This window comes from Paroedura picta, chromosome 12 (genome assembly GCF_049243985.1).
Source record: "Paroedura picta isolate Pp20150507F chromosome 12, Ppicta_v3.0, whole genome shotgun sequence".
In the NCBI taxonomy this organism is placed as follows: Eukaryota; Metazoa; Chordata; class Lepidosauria; order Squamata; family Gekkonidae; genus Paroedura; species Paroedura picta.
This window is the reverse complement of record NC_135380.1, coordinates 8,638,645-8,656,604: the sequence shown is the minus strand read 5'-3', so window position 1 is coordinate 8,656,604 and position 17,960 is coordinate 8,638,645. Positions and strand designations below refer to the sequence as shown.

Sequence of the window (17,960 nt, the reverse complement as noted above, 5' to 3'; positions counted from 1 at the left end):
TGCTACCTAAATTCTATACCCAGCCCGTTAGTTAGTTCATTCGTTTGGGCGTTTCAGGGAGCACTTGCCACTAAGATGTGTCATATAAAGAAACACTGTTGTTTTCTCGTGGAAATATACCCGAAAGCAAACGGAACCAACAGGCAAAAAAGTGGAATCTTCTTGTAATTTATTCAATGCAGTCCTAGGTTATTTAAATGTTTTTGCAACCGGAACGGGGTCCCGGGTATTCAATCCCGCTTTCTGTTACTTCTTCAGTGGTAGCAATTATAGTCTTAATATAAAGATTTTACATCACCAGTTCAATTGAAGAAGTGCCCCCTTTACCGAAGAGCTATTGCCAATGGGATATGCTTTACCTTTATAGTTGAAATTAATATTGGTGATGTTAAATATCTTTATATTAAGACTAGAATTGCAACCGCTGAAGAAGTAACAGAAAGCGGGATCGAATACCCGGGACCCCGTTCCGGTTGCAAAAACATTTAAATAACCTAGGACTGCATTGAATAAATTTCGAGAAGATACCACTTTTTGCCTGTCGATTTTGTTTGCTTTTGGGCATACTAAGATGTGTCAGACAGAGCAAAGAGGGGTTCTGAAGACATCCTGATGATGCCCATGGCTAGCCCTGGGTTGGCTGATCTTGCTTAGAAAGAGCACAAGAAGCACAAACAGTCATGTCAGAACCTATGACAAGGTGTGCAGGTGCATACAATAAAATTCGAATGTAAGACAGCAGAAACTAGGGAGAAAGGAGAAGAAGTAAATAATTTAAATAATAATCAGTATATTTTGTCACTGGCTGGGGGTGGGGAGTGCTTTTTGGATTCAATAGCTTGTTTTGCTCAAGAACAATGGCATTATTACCTGGAATTTCCCAGTAAATAGATTTAAGGGTGAACGATGGTGAACCAATACTACCAAATTTATTTGGGGGAGATTTCTTGTATTTCTATATTTTTGTTTGGTTTTTTTATATATGTAACATATCATTTTTCTTTTTTTTTCTATTAATAATAAAAATTAAATTAAAAAAATGGCTTGTTTTGCTGTGGCATTTGCTACTCTGCGACTGAGGTTTTATGCTAGTGTGTGTTTTTAAAAATTATTATAGCCAGGCATGCCCCTATTGAAATTTCGGGCTATGCATGGAGGGAAAAGGTGGTTTAACCTTCCCTGCCCTGGTATCCTCTAACGAAATCCCCGTCCAAAACTTTATTAGCCTTGTTTTTTTTTTTCCAAAAAAAAAAGGCGGAAATTAAGGATGTTACTTTCCCTTCCAGGACAAACACTAATGTAGAGGAACGTGTGAATTTTCAAAAGGGCTTGGTCAAGGTGTGGCTTCCTCAGCAGCCTCATCTCCCAGGCATTCTATCAGCATCTCAGTCTGCTCTCCGAACCAAGTCCTCGAAGAGCAAAGGAGACAAGCCACATTCCGGCATTATCACACTTCCCCGTTCCCTCCCTTCCGCCCACCCATGCCAGGGTGGCTGAGCAATGCAAAACCTCCCAGAAGCCAGTGGGAATGGCTCCCAGAGAGAATCCGACCCGTTTCGGAAGGTTATCTTCCAGCACCTGCTCTCCCAGAGAAGGAGGGATGGAGGGAGGGAAGGAGGAAGCAAGTTCAGTCCCCTCCCCTCTTTTTGGCATGGGATTTAGGCAAGAAGACAGTGCAGAAGGATCAGACCCTGGGTGCATTGAGGCCCTCATCCTGTTTCTAAGCAGCCAGTCAGATGATTCTGGGAAGCCAGCAAGTGGGGCATAAAATATCACCCATGTCTCCATCAGGACCGTGATGCAGAGAGGCGCCAGGATAGCAAAAACTGTTCTTCCTCGTCAGCCGCAGGCAAAGGACAGGAGTCTGAGTTCTCCGTGTGCCGGCCATGAACACTTTGATCGCCTTTCCTCCCCTCCACTGAAAATTGGTCAGTAATATTTATAATGCTTAAGAGTCTCCCAATGCCTGTAATGTGTAAAAACTGAAAATCTCCATCAGGGGTAAATAATCTTTACAAATGGCTGTGAAGGATTTTTTTGGTTCTTAAAAAAAAAATAAAGAAACTGGCCCGTTTTCTCCGTTCGCTGTGGAATTCACTTCTGAACAATAATATTTCCCTCCAAAATTCGTAGGATTCTGAGAAGGATCAAACAGCCTTCTTCCAGTAAAACGCAACTCCCTCGTTCCCTGCCAATCCGCTTGAATTAGTGGAAACAGGACGGCTTCCTCCAGATGCTCAGATCGGGGACTCAGGAGAAAAGCCCGTATGGAAAACTGAACAAAACAAAATTAAATTTAATTTAAAAAAAAAGTTAATTGGAATATAATTTGTTGCTAGAAAATGCCTTGGCGGAGGTGGGCGGGGCTCACTTGTCTGTGGCAGAATCATAGAATCATAGAATCATAGAGTTGGAAGGGGCCATACAGGCCATCTAGTCCATCCCCCTGCTCAACACAGGATTAACCCTAAGCATCCTAAAGCAATGTCTGAAGAGAGAGAGGGGCACAAACAGTGCATAGTCAGTGGTAGGTGTTAGCCTGTAGGTTGGCTCCTCTAGGTAGGGAGGCCAGAATTTTGATGATGTTTCTTGGCCTCAACGCTAGGCCTGGTAGGTCTGTCTTGCAGGGCCTACAGAACTCTCTATGGTCCGGCAGGGCCCTGATCTTATTAGGCGGAGTGTTTTATCAGAATGGGGCCAAGGCCGCAAAAGCCCTGGCCTCGGTTAGACCACTTTGGGGCTGAGGATCTTGAGCAGGTTTTGCTCACTAGATCTAAAGTATCTTGGGAAGGAGGCGATCTCCCTTGCTGGTCTACTATCCAAATAGTTACCACAGCCAACCATGCTTAGCTCCCGAGATCTTATGACACTGGGCCATCCAGGTCTGTGCATCAAAGACCATATGCATATTTTTATTCCTTAAGGCATGGGTAGTCAACTTGTGGTCCTCCAGAGGTCCATGGCCTATAATTCCCATGAGCCCCTGCCAGCAAACGCTGGCAGGGCCTCATGGGAATTGTAGGCCATGGACATCTGGAGGACCACAGGTTGACCACCCCTGCCTTAAAGTACTGCATGACCTTTTGACTACAGCAGATTACCAGAACTTTCCTTCGGCAATTTGGCACATGTGTTGTTGGAGAGCAGCCTGCCAAACGTCCATGTGCCCGCAATGTCCGTCTTTTGGAGGATGAAAAGGACCTAAATGAACTGCCCAGCTTCTCCAAGCAATCTGGACAGGATCAAGCTTTCGTTCCCGCTCTCCCTGCCTCGCAACATGGCTCATTGTTTACAGCAATTCAAATGAGAATACATCTCTGCCATTGGTATTTGAAACGTAATGGCTTAGGGAAATAGCGAGCGGGACTCAGGTTACACAAACGCCTGTCTGGGGGAGAGCAAGGAATGGTGTGCCACACCTATGAATGTAAGCTCATGGAAGTTATTTGATAGGTGCCCTCTGAGGGCGCATATGTGTTTCAGGCTTAAGGCTTAAGTCTCTGCCAAAGTCTTTCACAGTTCCCACAATCATGCCCTCTTCTTTAGGAACTCAGAGATCTGTATTTGCTGGCAGGGGCTCATGGGAATTGTAGTCCATGGACATCTGGAGGACCACAGGTTGACTACCCCTGCTTTAAGGCAACCTTGTTGACCCTGTGGGTATCACTGGTATTTTCAGAAGAGGTAGTGGGGATTCTTAAATCTGTAGATTGAGTAAGACACAGTTACTCGGCTTAAACAACCAACAACTTTTCTGGAACCAGAAAATATTGAACTCAAATAACCATAAGTGGGGAACTCATATACAGTTATGATTCCCTCCAAGATGCACGACTGGCCCTTAACGGAGGCCCATGATTGGACCTTAAGTCTGTTCATTGATTAGATACAATCTGGGAACCAGAAAATCTTGTACATAGGTCTAGGATCTCAGTCTGTTTCCCAAGCTGCAGTGTTACATCTGTGGAAGAGATGAACTGACCTCTTGTCCTGACTTGGAATAGGGTGCGGGATTCTTCAAGATGATTAGTTGAAAATAGACGTTCATGTCTACTGAGCCATTCTTTTATCTGTCTGTCTGTCTGTCTGTCTGTCTGTCTGTCTGTTTATTACATTTATATACCGCCCTCCCCTGAGGCTCAGGATGGCATACATGGAATGAAGGGTACTATACAATGAACTCAATTTTGTCAATAAGCTGGAATATAACAGTAGTAACAATAACAGTCAGAGAAGTTAACTACTTCTAGTTGAACAGTTGAACAGAATGGTAACCAAACAGGTCCATGGTTTAGATTCGCATACATGGATTCCTGGGAGGGAGGCTCAGGGGCCCAGTGGGTGCTGCTGAATCCAGCCAATCTCAGTCAAATGACTGGCGGAAAAGTTCCCTGCGGAATTGCTTTAGTTGATGAACCTCCTTAATTGATGAACACCCGTGGCATTTGTAATCCATCAAGCACTCACACAAACAAATGGAGATTTGCTGATACGATAGAAGGATGGCTTAGATGGGTTCATTTCCCCAAGTGGATAAAAGCACACTTTCTTGAAAGAAGTCCGGGATAGAGGAGAAGGTTTTTTTTCTTAAAGAAAAAATCCTATACTGTTGAGCTGAACTGTAATGAGTGACTTTAAGTCTCTAGAAAGAAGGATTTTCTCGCTTTCCGGTAAACGTCAGTTTCCATGGAGAAAGGCCCTGGAACAAGCCAAATTCGAAACATTGGAAACCACAGCTGGCTTGGCTGTAGCCATATCAAACAGTTAATTAGAAGTGCTTTGCCATGTGTTTCCCATTCCCTGGAAGGGTTTGAATCAATTGCCCCATGATTTATCACCTGTTTTCTGTGCTAACGTTTCAGCTCAGCCTTGGTGCACGTGTTGGAAAAGGGATTTGGCGTTGCGCGGCGTAAGTAGGAGAAGTAAGAGAGAAAGGATTAATTTTTTCTTCTTCAAATGATCAAATTACCAGCTCCCCTTTAGACAAAGATCAGTCTGTCCAGGGAACGACGTGCTGATGACAGAACATCTCGGGATACCTTTGAGGTTCCACGGCCGTAAGGGGCAGAGGGAAATCCCATTCTTTGCTTGGGGAGGGACATCGCCCGGGACCACAGAGGGCACTAGAAGAGGTGCAGATGACAATTTCAGTTGGCAATATAGAATTGAAAGGCTGATGCATTTCGCACTGAGCCTGAGGCGTGTGTGGGGTTTGGACCAAGGGCGAGGCATCCAACTTTCCACCGAAATCTCATCAATGTCTCGATGTGTGAGGTAGCCGACTGGCTTGTCCCGTAAGCTGCAGGCATCTCGTTCTAAAGGGCAGTGGGAGTGGGGGGCGGGAACGCAGGGACACGGCTCAGTTAGAAAGCATTTAGAGAGCGTGCTGAGCTGCCAGATTTGGAGCTGGATGAAATTTTTCCAGACTACGAGATCAGCAGGAAGCTCTAGGGGGGAAAGACAGAATCCTTGTCCACTGAGGTCCCATTCCCCCTGATAGGGGCAGGGGATCTCTTGCCCCTTGCTCCTGTTACTCACCAAAGAGATTTTTTAAAAAATAAAATAAAACCATAGCATCACATCACTTCTGGGGGGAAAAAAACCCAAAACCTGGATGCAACAGAGGTAGCTGCAGGAATCAATTGCATGAACTGTCACTTCCAGTTTTTTTTTTACTGGAAGCAAAGTAGTGAATAATGGGTGCCATGCCCACCCCCAATCCCACCCTTTTTGACTTTGATTTTGACTTTGAATAGTTGGCATTGGATGGCACAGCATTGGAGTGAAGGACTTTCTTGAGACCAACCATGAAAGCAAAAGAGGCAACCAGGCAGTCCTGCTTCCAGGACTGGTTTTTCCTCTTCTCGGTTGGCCTCCCATTTACTTGCCCATGTTAAGGAATTTCTAGTCCCCCGGCTCCCATTCCCCACCCCCTATGAAATGCAGAGCAGGGGCAAAATAAATGACCTCTGCCTCTGCCTATGATGTTTCCCTGCCTCTGTGGAGAAGACAATCAAGACTACGATCTCAACTGTAACCCAGAAGCAATACCACATCCTCCCCAACACCCACCCTCCTCAGGCACTATCCTGCAAATCTCCGGGCATTTGTGGAAGTAGTGCTGGAATTCTGTGGACTCATCGGTTGGTTTTGGGTGTGCCGATTATAATTTTGCACTGACAGGAAATATTGGTTTGCTCCTGTGTTGCAGAAAAACGTTAGATGAGTTTGTCCCGTCTCATTAGAATAATTAATTTGGGCTTTCCATAGATTCCTGGAAGAGCTTCTGGTGGAGACACCTGAGGGAGGCCAGAAGGGCCTTGGATTCAGGGGGGTTCTTGCTGGAATACTCGGGGGTTCTAATTTCCTGGGTGTATTGGCACAATTCACAGACTCAGGAAACAAGGGAAATTGCAAATCTCGTGAACCCTGGCAGAGGAGGTTATTGTCTCAAAGCATGCCAAGGAACATCCTGGCCTCCAGGACAGGCTCACCAGACTCCATCTCCAGAGAGCCCTCTCTACGACCACCTCCAAAGTTGGGGAAAGTAAGATGGAGGAACGTGGACCATGGGGTAGGTCACCTGGTGGTAAAGTAGAGATGCCAGCCTCCTGGTAGAATCTGGACTACAGAAATTGGTTCCCCTGGAGAAAAGGGAGGCTTTGGAGGGTAGGTTCTATGGCATGCCCCTCTGAGGTCCTTGTCTTCTCCAGACTCCATCCCTGAATCTTCTGGAATTTCCCAACCTGGATTTAGCAACCCTACACCCCCATCCCCTACCATGGCCAGGGGGGACCTGGCAACCCAATTGTAGAGGGGAAATTAGGGTTGCCTAATTGCAGGTGGAAGGACTGAGCACGGATCATCTGCACAAGAATCGGGGTGTCCGTGTTTTCGTCTGTGAAACCTCGGAGAGTTTGAGCTGCTCCATCCCAGGTCATCTCCGCTGGTCGATGTTCAGCCCCAAGGCTTCTGTCGGGCCTGCACATCATGAGTTTTGATGCCTGCCAGAACAGCCGAAATTCGCAGGGAAGCCTTTCATCCCACCACAGGAAACACACACAAAGCATAATTAAAATGGGATTGTGTGGACTTACACTGCATCCTACATAAATAAACAGGAACTTGTCCTCCCCCCCCCTCCCGCCGCCTGTTTTAGCTGTTGCTAATACATTTGCAGGGGATGATGGAGAGATCGGCTCATTTTCTTTTCTGTCTTGAGGACCCTGTTGGTCCTTGGAGGGCGGGGGGGGGGGGATCGCCTGCGTTATTTGGTGCCTCTTATGCCACCCCTTTGGCAAAAGGGGTCACTACAGTTCTTTTAAATTGCAAGCCTTCAGTGGGTAGAGATTGTGTGGGAGGCCAGCTTTGTGTGTTCAGTGCCTCCCAAGGGGATTTCTCTCCTGTCCTGTCCTATAAACACAGGATAACATTGGGGCTGCCAAGTTATTCCCCCACCCTTAGGGTTGCCCAGTCCTCTGGCCACGGGTGTGGCATAGGGAGGCATTAGTGGCAAATCCAAATAGGGAAACTCCTGGAGATTTGGGATCTCAGTGAGATACAATGCCATACAGTTCACCTTCCAAACAATCTTGGAGATGAGCTGAAATTCTGGGGGTTCTGTATGGAGACTGGATTCAGCCAGCGTGGTGTAAGGATTAAGAGCGGTGGCTTCTAATCTGGCGAGCCGGGTTTGATTCCCCGCACCTCCACATGGGTGACCTTGGGCCAGTCACAGCCCTGATAGTACTGTTCTCAAAGAGCAGACTTGTCAGAGCTCTCTCAGCCTCACCTATCTCACAGGAGAGGTAGGAAAAGGAGAGGAAGGGAAGGCAATTGATCATACCCGGCTCTTTGCATTGGCTGACTGAAGGGATAAAGGCACAAGCATGGTGGCAACACTGCCTAATGCTAAAAGGAAGAAAACGTAGGCTTGCCATCCTCCAGGTGGTGGCTGGAGATCTCCTGGGATTACAATGTATCTCCAGACATCAGAGATCAGTTCCCCTGGAGAAAATGGCTATTTTGGAAGTTACTCTATGGCATTATCTGGATCAGGGCCACCCAACTTCTACCTATATCAACTACAGAATTGGGAGGCTGGATTTATCTACTATAGATTTGTGTTATTATTGTTATTATGTGCGAAGTCGTGTCCGACCCATCGCGACCCCATGGACAATGATCCTCCAGGCCTTCCTGTCCTCTACCATTCCCCGGAGTCCATTTAAGCTCACACTGACTGCTTGAGTTACTCCATCCAGCCACCTCATTCTCTGTCGTCCCCTTCTTCTTTTGCCCTCAATCGCTCCCAGCATTAGGCTCTTCTCCAGGGAGTCCTTCCTTCTCATGATTTGTGTTATAATCCACAGTAATTCCAAAAGACTGCGTTGCAGCAAAAAATAAACAGGAATCTTGGGGTACCTTTAAGGCTTAATTTTTCAAAATTTTAGCACCTCCTAGATTCCACTGCCTTGGACAAGTAAATTCAGGAAGCATTCTAGCATCTCTCTGGATCCAGCCCGAGTTTCCAATATAAGCGGCTCCTAAGTGATGTTCTGAGCCCCCATCCGACTGCTCTAGAAGCAAACAATCCAGATGTTAAGATTTGGTTACTGCAACTCTGAGAATTGGTTGTAATGGGGGGTGGGGGGGAAAGCAGTTATGAAGGGAATCTAGAGTTCAGAGGAACACCTTGCAGGAGAAGTAACATCTTTTAAATCAATTTTCAGGATGCTTTTGAAGAAGTATGTGGATTTGAGAATGTGGCTACAGGGGGAGAAAAGACCTCAAGTTGTCAGAAATGCAAAATTCTTATACATTTGCATGCATCATCTATGAACGCTGGCTTGCGATTTGTGCTGTCATGGCTATGCAACCATATTCATTCAAATGGAACCTACTGATTCCATTCCTTGCCTTTTATCATTATCAGGCTAATTGCTACGTGGAAGGTTATGGTGGAGGCTGAAGTAACAGGCTCCCTAGCTGGGATTTGTCTTTGGCCTCGTTCCACAAAGCACCTCTGCAATCCCGGGGTTTTTGCAGCTTTGGAGTTTATTAAAAAGGCTGTGCGGGTTTGGGTTTTTATTAATTTTTAATAGGGTATTATGCACACCCACCCCCGCCCTCTTTTGGCTATTTATTTCAGCCATCTCTCCAGGGGGAAATTGCTTGAGTGCTTGGATGCTGGACAGAAATGACATCAGATAAAAAAACTCAGAGGAGACGATTATTTATTTTTTTTAAGGATAGGCTTATTCTTAACAACATTTGCTGGCAAAAGGTCTCGAGTGAAATGAAACACGCCATGCAGTCCCAATCAGCGAGGCAGTCAGAAACCGAGAAAATGCAAACCATTTCCTTCTCCACCCTAAGTGTGCAAAAATACCAGAATGCCCCAAACACAACCACACAGAGACCCGCTTCTGCCGTTGCTTACCATGCTGTCCTCAAGGGCAGGGGTAGTCAACCTGTGGTCCTCCAGATGTTCATGGACTACAATTCCCATGAGCCTCTGCTGACAGGGGCTCATGGGAATTGTAGTCCATGAACATCTGGAGGACCACAGGTTGACTACCCCTGCTCAAGGGAGTCCTGCAATGTGGTTAGGATTGCACTGTAAATTCCCGGAGGCGTGGGCCTATTTTTCCACAGGTACACACACACAGAGAGAGAGAGAGAGAGAGAGAGAGAGAGAGAGAGAGAGAGAGTTAAGTTTCGTTAAATTTGTGATTTATGTTATTTCATTGAAGTGGTCATAGAATCATAGAATCATAGAGCTGGAAGGGGCCATACAGGCCATCTAGTCCAACCCCCTGCTCAACGCAGGATCAGCCCAAAGCATCCTAAAGCATGGTCAGTTTGGTTTTGACCTTTTTGAGAAGCTGATATTCAGCTCTACACATGAACACATGACGCTGTATACTGAATCAGATCATCTGTCCATCAAAATCAGTATTGTCTGGGGGATCTTTTTGGACAGTCCTGCCAATGCTTCATACAGAAGTGCCCATTGTCCTTAAGGCGGGCATTCCTGCTTCCTTGTCAAACATGGTCTCTTGCTGATAAATAATGCCACGATTATGCAAGTGACCATAAATCAGTCCAGGGAAATGGAAGTTTGATACAGAGAGTGGAACGTGATTTTTCAGTTCTTTCTTCTCTCATTCCTTTCCCTTGCTTTTGGCACAGCCTCGCCGTTCCCAGCCCTTGGAGAGCGGAGAAAGACGTCCGCTTTACTGATCTGGCACTATTGCTGTGAGTATGCATTTGATACAGTGTGATCCCCGCGTGGGAACTGGCCTTGCCACCTTCCTTACAGCCATGGGAGAGCGGGCGAGGGGGCAGGGTCCCTGCTCGGGAATTGGGTTGAGGACACCTCCCTGCGAAAAGCAGACCGATGTGTAATGCTGCTTAAAGAAAGCGGTTTGCACACAGATGGAAAAGTCTGAAATTCCCTGTTTGCAGCAACGAGTTATGTGTGGAAATAGGTCAGAGATGCGGATTGAGTTTCTCCTTCGTCCAGGGTGGGGAATTTCAGGCATTGCACTTCTGCGCATGTTGCTATGCAGGTTGTTTGGTTATCTGTAGCTTTTGCCAAGCAGCTCTTTTTTGAAAAAAAAAAGATTTGTTGATTTAAATGTGTGCCGATGTATAAATTGGCCGCCGTTTAAGACTGAGCTGATTTAGAAAAGTACACCCAATCTAAGAAGAAACGAACGTAGGGTCCGTTATCTGGCCACAGTTAGCTTGGACCAGATTGCGTGCTGTGGTCCTCGACTTAATTTGCCTGCATTTTAGGATGTGATCTCCAAGTATCAGTCAACGTTCTCAATCTGATCCACCTTTCAGGGTCATTGCAAAGTGAACAAGGAGGAAAGGAGAGACAAGGGGGTCCCTGTTGGAGAGACAAGCGGGGTATAAATTAAGTTAATAAACAAAGTGATGCACTTTGGTAGGTGGTCATTAAATTGTAAGGTGGTCATTAAATTGTTCGATCTAGGATCTAGAAGATCTTGGGCTAATCACTCTTTCAGGGGGTCACCTACCTCACAGGGTTGTACTGTGGATACAATGGGGAACCATCTACACCAAACAGAATTACGTCTTTCTAAGTCCATTGAACAGTTTAATTCTTCAGCTTGCAGAAACGGGTGCTTCCATGCATGCTGAATAATGCTGTTTCAGTCCACTTCAGTGACCATTTGCAAGTGGACTTTGCCAAGTGCCCTGAAGGTGGATTGAAAGTGCTTTATTTAGCATGTGGGATAATGAACTAGATACATAAAGATGAACTAGATACATAGGATCACTCTTGCACATTGAAAAATGCCACACACAAAGATCAGTCTATTTTATATCCAGTCATTTCTCCAGAGAGCTTGGGGACTATTTGCATGGCCCCCACCCCCATACTTCGATACTGCTGATTTATGGTGACCCGTTATGGGGTTTTCAAGAAAAGAGACATTCATAGATGCCTGCCTTTGTGGAACAACCCTGCATTTCCTTTGTGGTCTCCCATCCAAATACTAACTGGGACCAACCCTACTTAGGTTCTGAGATCTGATCAGACTGGGTTAGACTGGGCTAACTAAGTTGTAGCAAACCGTATAATATTTTATCTCTCTCTCTCTCTCTCTTTATCTCTCTCTCTCTGCTCCGAGAAACCCCAGAGGTGGCACCACCAGGCAGAGTATAGTTGGGAAGCATAGCTGTATACACACCCACCTGGGGCCCTTCCACCCAAAATCTCCAGGATGCTTCCAACCTGCCCTGCTAGTCCCCTCCCCGGGGCCGGGGTGTGCGCGTGTGTGCGGAATGGAATCCCTATGCGTTTGTGTGTGTGCAAAAGCACGTGCATGCTCGCCCATTTCTTCCTTGCGACTGTGAAGGCATCTCTGCCTTTCTTCAGCCCTGCAAATGGTTATTCGGTATAGCAGTTTGCCCACAAGACAGCTTAAAAGCGGATCGTGTTTCCCCTCTTCAAACCAGGCCGCCACCTCTTCCTGCTGGCTTTAATGGATATTGGAACATGCCTTGATCTGGCTGCTTTGCAACGGGAAGGAATTCTCCAGGCCCGGTCTCTGGGCTTTCATGTTAATTGCTGCCCCCCATTTCTCTCCTGCCAGGAGCCAATGGCAGGAATGTAAGGAGATAGTGGGGAGGAGGGCACAGTCCTGCCGATGCGGGCCCAGGCCCAAACAGCTCAAGAGCCAGGAACGACATCCCGATTTCTACTGGTGCCTATCTGTGCTCTGCGATGCAGCAGGATTAGGCTCAGAGATTTAAAGGGCCAGAGGCAGGGGGAAATTTGATGTCTGCCTTTCGCTTAACCATCTCCTCTTTTCAAGTGGCTCATAAACTGTTCACATCGGATTCCTCTGGGAGCGAAAAGTTCTCCATGTTTGGACTGGAACCAAGAGCGCCTTTCATTTTTATTGCTCAAACAAAGTCGATCCAGCCATCTTAGGGGTGATTTAGAACATTTTTTTTTAGTTATTAAACAAACCAACACCCACGTTGGATCTAATGGCCTCTGTAACATAGCCAGGCAATGAAGACAGATGTAATTTCTCAGCTGAGCGTGTTCGTGTGTGTCAAATCTTACTGACAGTCTGACACACAAGGGCTGATTCACACATGCGTGTCTTATAGGACACATCTCATTTTAATGGTGTAGTGGTTAAGAGCGGGTGCCTCTAATCTGGAAAGCTGGGTTTGATTCCCTGTTCCTCCCCATGCAACCAGCTGGGTGACCTTGTCACAGAGCAGTTCTATCAGAGCTCTCTCAGGCCCACTTACCCCTCAGAGTATCTGCTGTGGGGAGAGGAGGGGAAGTCAGTTATAATCCACTTTGAGATGCATGAGGCCCGCTAGGTGACCTTTGGTCAGTGGCAGTTCTCTCAGAGCTCTCTCAGCCCCACCTACCTCACAGGGTGTCTGTTATGGGGAGAAGAAGAGTAGGTGCATGTAAGCTGCTGTGACCTTAAGGCAGTGAAAACTGTGGCATAAAAGCCAACTCTTATTTTTTTTTTAAACTTATATATTTTGCTTCATGTTGTAAGTTGCCTGGAGCCCATTATGGGAGAAAGGCGGTATACAAACTAACAATAATAACAATAACAGAACCCAACCACCACATCATATTGGCATAGAGGTTAGAGTATTAGACCAGTAAATGGACTGTCAGTCTAATCTAGCAGGGTTGATCTTCTATCCTTGAGTGCCACGGAAAGCAAATGTACTTCGCACAGCCTCGGTATGATATAAAGAGAGTTCTGTGCTGTCAACAAAGGGAGTTATTCTCCATTGATGCATTGTGTCCGTCATAGAATGGAAATTCTTGGCCTCGGGGGAGACCGGCTTTCGTGCCAGGCTCCTGCCTCACAGAAATGGGACGTGCCTTTCACAGAGTCTCTGCCCCTTTGTGATCCCCCAGCTGCTGAGATGAAACGGGGACTCCCCAGGTTAGGGGAGAAAAACAATTGCTGTTGTTACAGTCCAGGGTGATTCAGGATGTCGCCGTGCTGTGACTTGAAACTGAGGAGCCTGAGGTTGGTGGGCTCAACTGTGAAACGTATACGTGTCCCTTTGTGGGTGGCACTGGAGGTCTTCAAGCAGCTGGACAGATACTTATCAGAGATGCTTGAGGCCAGGCTTCCTCAACCAGTGTGTCCTGAAACCTTGAGGGTTCTTGACAGCTTTGGAAGGGTTTCTACTTTTGACCTGGTGTCAGTTGCATATAAAGCTGTTCTGACCAAGCAGGAATCTCTCAGCCTCCCCTCCCTCACAGGTGCTTGTGGGCAGAAGCTGCTTTGAGCCTCCTTTGGGTAGTAAAAAACAGGGTATAAGAACCAACTCTTCTTCTTCTTCTTCTTCTTCTTCTTCTTCGTCTTCTTCTTCTTCTTCTTCTTCTTCTTCTTCTTCTTCTTCTTCTTCTTCTTCTTCTTCTTCTTCTTCTTCTTCTTCTTCTTCTTGGTGTTAAGAAGCCTTAACTGCAACAAATGAATTGGAAAATCCAGTAATGAAACAGGGTGAAGCAAAAAAGGGTCGCGACATGTGCAAACAACACAAAAATGAAAAAAAGATCAGATGGTTGTGATAAGATGTAAAAAGAAAACACTTTTCCAAGGAAAAATGGAAGGCAGGCCGTCACTGTCGAGTGCTATTCCTGAGAAAGAGGTTGGGGGGGAGGGGGAGGAGAGAGCTGGCTGATTCGGAAAGAAGGGTTCTGGCTTTGCATAATCTATTGGCCGTGTCTGTAAAGGCTTCCAAGATCGTAGCACAATACACATTCAGATGCATGTGCTTGCAATTCACAGGAAAGGGCCCCTGCCATGAGGCCGTACGACTCGCTAGAGGAGACATGTGGGATCATAGAAAGGCGTGTGAAGTTCACCAACAAGCGTTTGGGCTGATCCTGCATTGAGCAGGGGGTTGGACTAGATGGCCTGTATGGCCCCTTCCAACTCTATGATTCTGTGATTCTGAGGCTGTTGTTATTCCAGAGTAATAAAGACTATCTAAACTGGGTAATGGTGATCGTTTTTAGGTCCCAGGTTCAATCCCCGGCAACTCCTGCTAAAAGTAGCAGCTAGGAGGTAACGGGAAGGACCTTTGTAGGAGATCCTAGAGTCCGAATAGACAATTGTGATGGTCTGATTCAGTATAAGGTAGCTTCACGTGGGTTCAGTAGTGACAAGGCTCCACCTTATGTAGAATCTGTCAGAATTTATCTAACAAGAAAGGTCTCTCCCCCCGCCCCACACCCCTTATTTAGGAAAGGGCCATGGCTGAGTGGGAGAGCATCCATTTGGTTTTCAGAAAGTCTCAACTTCAATCCCTGGCACCTGCAGGTAAAAGGATGCTAAGTAGATAGTACTAGCCTTTATGGGCCAATGGAGCTTCATGAGGTCACATGGTATATCCGAAGCAGTGCCAACCTAGCTGTAGGAAGCACCCATTGGCTAGTGCCTGTGACATCTCCTTTCATCCTCTCCTCATACCACAACAGGATAACAGTCCCTCCCCCCCCCCCCCCCAGTTCTTTATTATTTTAATTTTTGGGGAAGCTTTAAACAAGCAAAAGAGAGGCAAGGCAAACCGTCCCCCTCATGCATAAGTGGTGTGGCTGATCCGGCAGTTGACTTCTGGGAATGTATGTCCATAACATAAACGGCTCACACTATGGGTGAAAAGCACTGCTGCAATGACTCCTAAAATCCTACAGCTGTCTTCGCCCTGTGTGTTTGTCCCACCCTCATTATTGATTGCATTGGCTCACAATCCTGACACTTACAATTAGCAAGTAAATTGCTTCCACATTGTGCGAAAAGGACATGTGTACTCCAGCCCTTTCACCTCAGCTTACCCTGTCAATGGCCATGTTTCCAAGATGGCTGTCATGGAGCACTGTTTACGGAGGGGTCTTTGAGGAGGAGGAGGATGCCCCCGGGGCGTGCCGTCACATGGATGTCGCTTTGGGTTATTTACATATTTGTAAGGCTACAGTTGAAACCCTGACAGGTCCCAGCTGTGGCGGAGCAAGGATTGGCACAGGCCATGAGGCCCTGTCAGTTTTTACAGCTCCTTGTAGAACTTGCTGGCCGGTTTTCACACAAACCAGAAACCCTCACAGCCTTTGAACCTTGACATGCTCGAGTTGGATTGTTTAATCGCTTTTCCATCCTCTCCCTCATGGAATTGTCAGGACAGCAGGATGACAGAAGGATTCAAGCCAGTTTCTCTCTCATACACAACCCTCTCCTCTCCCTGCCCCCCAAAATCGAGTCAGAGATGTATTATGTCATCGTGAAGTGGATGGAAGATCCTGCTTTCCTTTTCCAAACTCGGTGTTGAGATACAAAAGTGTGCTACAAGAGAGGCTGTCTTGTAACATCAAGCCACCATGTTGTCGGATGCATCTACGGCATCTAGGGATGTCCTGCCACATCGTTTCCTTTTCCTTCTTGATCTGTGCATGTGATGTAGTGAATGCTAGGGATGCCCAAACACCCATCAGCTTGGCTTACATTTTGCTCGCCGGGTCATGAGCAGGGAGCCAGTTTTTTGGCAGTATGTTCAGCTTTCCTTGAGGGGCTTGGCCCTGTGTGTTGAGATTCTTTTCTCCTGTTGGAGAAGGCAAATCCTTTCAAGCAAATGCTACCCAATCACCATTCTTTTTGCATCGTGCTTTGAAATAGTGACAGAGCATACTGGAGCAGCACAAAAGGACATGTTGTTTTCCCAGAATTCAGCCTTTGCATTTTGCTTTTGGCATGTTAACATCACTAAGATTCAGACTGGGCACACTTTGATAGCTCATCCTCTTTTTTTTCAAGGTTGGGGTTCAGTCTCCTGAACTCATTGCCTGGACCGCAAACCCTTTTCCCTCCACTTGGGTTTCTGGCATCCTCCTCCTTGCTTCCTCAAACATCTGCAGGGATGATAAACTGGATCCTAATTCCAGGTCTTCCATGCTGGAATGTGCTAACATGGCAGTTAAGGAGATATCAAGAGGCCTCATCCAGGGGTTTGGAGAAAGGGAGGCTGTCTTGGAAAATCTGATGGTGCGGGGCACAGGATAAAATGAGAGAGCAGAATGCTGCTTTGCATAACAAAAAGGCCGGTCACAGCTGGAGCAAGGAATGCTGAGGAAGGTAGGTCCTCCTCTTCCTCCTTCCCAATGAGGGATTAATCTTCATCCCATTTATTGCTCTGGCTCAGGAAGCAGCTTTATTGGTTTGATCCATTTCAGATCTCGGTGCCTGTTCCCACACGCAATCTGGCAAAAGGACGGCTGATCCGTGGTCTGAGAATGAAGGGCAGCAAGGCGTCATCTGCCCAGTCTAAAATCAGTGTGAATGAAACTGTATTATTTTTGTTGGTGGTCTCTCAACTTTGCTGCTTATTGACGATTTCCAGGGCTGAGCCAAGAAGCTGTGTTGATCAGATAGAGAGAGAGAGAGACAGAGACAGAGAGACAGAGAGACAGAGACAGAGACAGAGACAGACAGAGACAGAGAGAGGGAGAGAGAGACAGAGAGACAGAGAGAGACAGAGAGACAGAGATGGACTTGATGAATTAGGCTTTCAAAACAATGCAAGTCTTTATTTATACTCCACCTCCCCCCCCCATTCAAAGTGGCTTGCATTGTTTTCATTCCCTCCTTTGAGACCCTGGGACTGGTCCACAGTCCCCCAGCAAGCAGAGTGGGGAGTCAAGCCTGGCTCTCCAGATCCTAATCTAACACACCAACCACTGCACCAGCCTGGCTGACTTTTGTGCTCATAAGACCCAACGGCAGTAGAACATGGTGTGATGGCAGTGCAGAATAATGTGTCTCCATTTATGGAAAGAAGTCTGACGAATGGGCTTGAGTGGCTTGCAGGCACCCAAAACTGCCTGCCAAATTATTGCCTCCTTGTCTGCGGTGACTGGGATGTGCGCCTAACTGATTGGTCCTTGAGCATCTTTGGCAGCTGCCATCTTGTCCTGCAGCAAACAGTCATACAAACTCAGTATCCAAAGGCAGGAACTGAAACCGGAGTTCCTATCAGTAGCTTCCCCATGGTACTGGATTCTCATCATGTAAGGATGCTCATCCCCAGGGGATCCCCTGGAATTATAGCTCATCTCCAGGGGAAAGAGATCAGTTCCCCCGGAGAAAATGGCTGCTCTGGAGGGGGGGACTCCGTAGCATTGTACACCACTGAAATCCCTCCCCACTCCAAATCCTCCCCATTCCTGGCTCCACCCCCAAAGACTCCAGGTATTTCCCAACCCAAAGCTGGCAACCCTATCATCAAACTGCAATGGCAGCATTGTTACTTGCATAATGCTGCCTTGACTTTTTTTGGGGGGGGGAGGAGGGATTTCTTCCCCCTACAAGCCTAGCACTGGAACGGACTAAGCGATAGAGAAGAATGATTGATCCCCGCTGGCAAAGTGAGCG

The 17,960-nt window shown here is 46.8% G+C and overlaps 1 long non-coding RNA gene across 2 annotated transcripts in view; it reads left to right on the top strand.

The window, feature by feature from the left end:
• Positions 1 to 1,746: 1,746 nt before the first annotated feature.
• LOC143821635 (uncharacterized) overlaps positions 1,747 to 17,960 on the top strand; it is a 29,206-nt gene continuing 12,992 nt past the window's right edge. Inside the window, exons 1-2 of one of the 2 annotated variants that reach the window (XR_013225861.1) lie at positions 1,747 to 1,928; positions 10,195 to 10,260. This is a non-coding gene — a long non-coding RNA (uncharacterized LOC143821635). Of the gene's footprint in view, positions 1,929 to 10,121; positions 10,261 to 17,960 lie in introns of those variants that run through there. The other variant, XR_013225860.1, reaches the window with a different exon arrangement.